Genomic DNA, 3,703 nt, shown 5'->3' with positions numbered 1-3,703 from the left:
ATGAGGAAGATGATGACTTGAAAGTCCACATGATTCATCTGCTGGTTTCCCATCCTCCCAGTGTGGTTGTAGTGAAGGAGTATTATGTTCATCTTCAGAATACCAGTTGCTGATTGTAGAGGTCAGAGTTCAGCCGTATCCCAAAAGTCCACCAACACCTGCAACAGAGGAAAATATTACTGCATGAATTTATAAGTAGGTAGTCATATTCAGTAAATTACAGTGGGCACTCTAACTAAGTTAGTTTGTCAGAGCAAGCATATCTTTTGAAAACAATAACCCCACAGTGAAGCTAATTAGCTTCATAACCTCTTTTACTATGAATACAACCAAATAAAAGTTTGAACGTTAAAAATGTCAGTCTCATACTGAGTTTGCTGTTAGAAGTGCTTTGATTGTAATCACGTGAAGCGGATGACTGCAATGGGCCGACTGCATTGAGTCTGACTGATCAACTCGGTAAATAATCTTACCTCTGAGCTAGGTCGTAGAGTAAAATAAATTTAAGCCAACTAAAGCCTTCTACAACTGACATATCAGAATAGACATGCAACCAATTTTCTAATTTTGCATATTTACAAATTAAATATGATTTAATTTTATTTCCATTCAAATTCAAAAATACCTTATCAATCCCAAACGTAATTTAAATGTTGTAGCTCATTAATTCAGATTCTTCAAAGAGTTATTGAAGATGGAGCCTGTATGCTGACTATTCAGCTTACCGTTGTTCCGTCCCTCTGTATCAAGAGTTGATGTCTTCCTCTGTATCGTGCTGGTGAGAATCTGACGAAAATAAAAGCCAGAAGTTCAAACTTCTTCTAAATGCTTGTGAGCCAGTCAACCTGAAACAAGACTGATCATTGTGTTGCAATTTCCCCTTAAATTCTGAAAGGTAATCTTTTCCGGATAAAGTAAGCCATCACTAACATTACACTGCTCACTCACAAACACTCACTTCAAGCAGACGATGAAACAATAAAACACCTGAAACTCAAGCGTTTAGGTATTAAAATTGACCAGTGAAAAAGATTCAGATTCTACTTTCAATCTTCAGGTCACATGCAGCGCAGTGTCGTCAAAAGTTACTAAAAAGTTGTCCTCCTTTTAAAGAGGAACAATGCTAAATAAATGCATTTCTATTTACCACTCCTCAACTAAATTATGCAATAAATGTGTATTCTCCTTAAATTACAGTACATTAGGAAAATATAGGAATTAAACATATTTGGATGACTGGTGGATTTTTTTATTTTTATTAACTAATGAGGAGACGGTAGTATTTGTGGCAAAATTAAATATTTCCCTATTTATTTAGGTTTGCATAAAAGTATTGAAATGCAAATGGAAGATAAAATTAGCCAGGACAGCAGTACCTTTGCAATTAATCATGACTTTATGTGGCTTTATTAAATAAAAACATTTTTTTTTAAAAAAAACACTAAATTGTTTGTGATGGTAATGTGATCAATTTGAAAAAAATAAATAAATAAAAAAAGTTTCAGGGGCATGAATGCTTTTCATCGGAACTTTACACCATTAGACATATGGCAATTTGCAACAATTTTAGAGGTAATTCTACACATTTTCTTCTGCTTTTCCTGGTTAAAATCTTGTTTTCTGCAAATTACATGCAACAGACAACATAAGCAGAACAAATTGCAAAACATTGTAATCAGCTGTGCTTCACTATATAAGTCTGAACATAGTTTCACCATGCGATCTGGTAATTGAAGATGGGATAAAAGGTACTTACAGAAATGTGTTTTTCATGTCCTTTGTGCTTCATGAAGAAATCTTTGTAATTGTTTGTTCACACACTCATAAAGGAAGTGATTTATAAATATTTCACACTAAAGTCACCCACATCCTCCCTCCCTCTATCTCGAGAGTTGTTGCCGTCCTCTGTATTATGATGGCTGGAGTCTCATGAAAACAAAAGCCAGTTGTTCAAACAGAGTCAAGTCTCCATCTACTTTGTGTCCATAAACTGTTAGGTTATTTCAAATCAGGCATGACGACTTCATGTAAAATTGTATTTGACAGAACATTTTATGAAAAAACATTGTGGAGGAAGTGCAGGTTTACAGATACAGGAAATGCAAGTTCAGAGAGGAATAGAGAAGTTTTCTAAACTCATTTTCCATCTGTCATTATGTTTGTCCATTTTTGGAGACAATGTTACGTGGACCTAATTCTCATTTGCACGAAAATACTTTAAACCACTACAGCCTGTAGTCCCACACATGCAACAAACCAACTTCCTCTATTTGCTGGCGGGCCAGTCATTTTTGAGATGTAGTGCAGTCAACCTGTTGTAATTTCCTCTTAAATTCTTGAGAAGTCATCTTTACCAGAAAAAACCGGGGGTTTTCTGCATGGAGTTTGGATCTTCTCTCCATCCATCTGTGGGTCCACTTCTGCTTACCCTGGTTTCCACTCAAAATCATTCAGCAAAAATGTCTAAAGATAGAATCTTTTTTTTTTTTTTTTTTTTTTTACAAATATGTTTTAAAAACCCTAACGACAAAAGATATAAAATTTTTGTAAATATGAGAACACATCTTTAATCCAAACATAAGAGTAATCTCACCGTAACATGATGTCTTGCATACTTGAGGTTGTATTAATTGTGGTTGACTCGCTTGGTGTGGTTTTTTGCAAATCATGCATCTGAATAGATGCATTAATGCATTGTATTCCTTTCATGGTTTTCTCATGAAAGGAATACAATGACCACAACTCTGTCAGTGCTTCTTTAAAATAGAACTCAGTGTTTTAGTGAAATGTGGCTATAAAATCTATAATACACAAACTTCAGCATGAACTCTCATTTTTGCAGAAGAAATATATAAAGGGGTTAGCCTTGATGCATTACAAACAATTTCAAGTATTCGGGTGTCTACTGTTTGTGAACAAAAATTTCAACTTTGAATGCAAATTAGTGTTATTTTTATCCTGTTGTACATAGAAATGACAAAAAAATAGCATAATTTAAAATATGTAAGAGCTTCAGTTTAGTCAAAGTAAGTGGAACTTTGCACACAAGGTGGCAAAAAGAATGTTTTTTATTTACTTTTTTTATTTTGCTTTAATTTGGATTTGCAGAATATATAAATATTTTCAATAATGTTTTCACATTTTAAATATATTGGTTTGTATGGTTCTATCATCATTATTCTAAAGGGCTTTGGCAGTAAAACAGTGAATGTGTATACGTTTTTTGTTAATGTCAGTGCCGCCTGCTCTGATTGCAACTTTCTCATCCCTGTTCAATTTCAAACTTAGCACGTGTCTTGTTCTCACAAAAGTCCTATAAAAATCAACATAAAAACAATCGGCACAGGTGAATCACACAATGTAATAAATATTTTTTTAATCTGAGTAAACAATACAGTAAATACAAATAAACATGCTGTAAGAAAACCAAGGAGCTAAATCTTCACAATTATCCTTTTTCAGCCCAATAGCAAAAAAGTCATGTCTGTACACTAATGTCTTGTTTAAGTCTGTCCTTTTTTTCGATTATTTCTTCAAGGCGACAGTAAATTTGAAAACAATGTACAAAATTCAGGTCTTAAAATAATATTTTATAATTAATACCTAGTCACGATATTATTATTTCAATGATTATTGAGAATAGGGACAAAACAGGTCCTACGGATAAAGCGCAAAATTTGAATAAATTATACACAAAATATAT

General features: G+C 33.3%; 1 long non-coding RNA gene across 1 annotated transcript; it reads right to left on the bottom strand.

Moving 5' to 3' along the window:
• Positions 1 to 17: 17 nt before the first annotated feature.
• On the bottom strand, positions 18 to 1,810 carry LOC106944048 (uncharacterized). The gene is made up of 3 exons (XR_001424090.1): positions 1,757 to 1,810; positions 726 to 786; positions 18 to 158 (listed from the first exon to the last, which is right to left on the bottom strand). It is a non-coding gene; the product is annotated as an uncharacterized LOC106944048 (long non-coding RNA).
• Positions 1,811 to 3,703: the final 1,893 nt, after the last annotated feature.

Source organism: Poecilia latipinna, unplaced genomic scaffold (genome assembly GCF_001443285.1).
Source record: "Poecilia latipinna isolate Pla-1442-1.1 unplaced genomic scaffold, P_latipinna-1.0 Scaffold6714, whole genome shotgun sequence".
Lineage (NCBI taxonomy): Eukaryota > Metazoa > Chordata > Actinopteri > Cyprinodontiformes > Poeciliidae > Poecilia > Poecilia latipinna.
The sequence above is the reverse complement of the archived record's forward strand: the minus strand, read 5'-3'. Positions and strand labels throughout refer to the sequence as shown.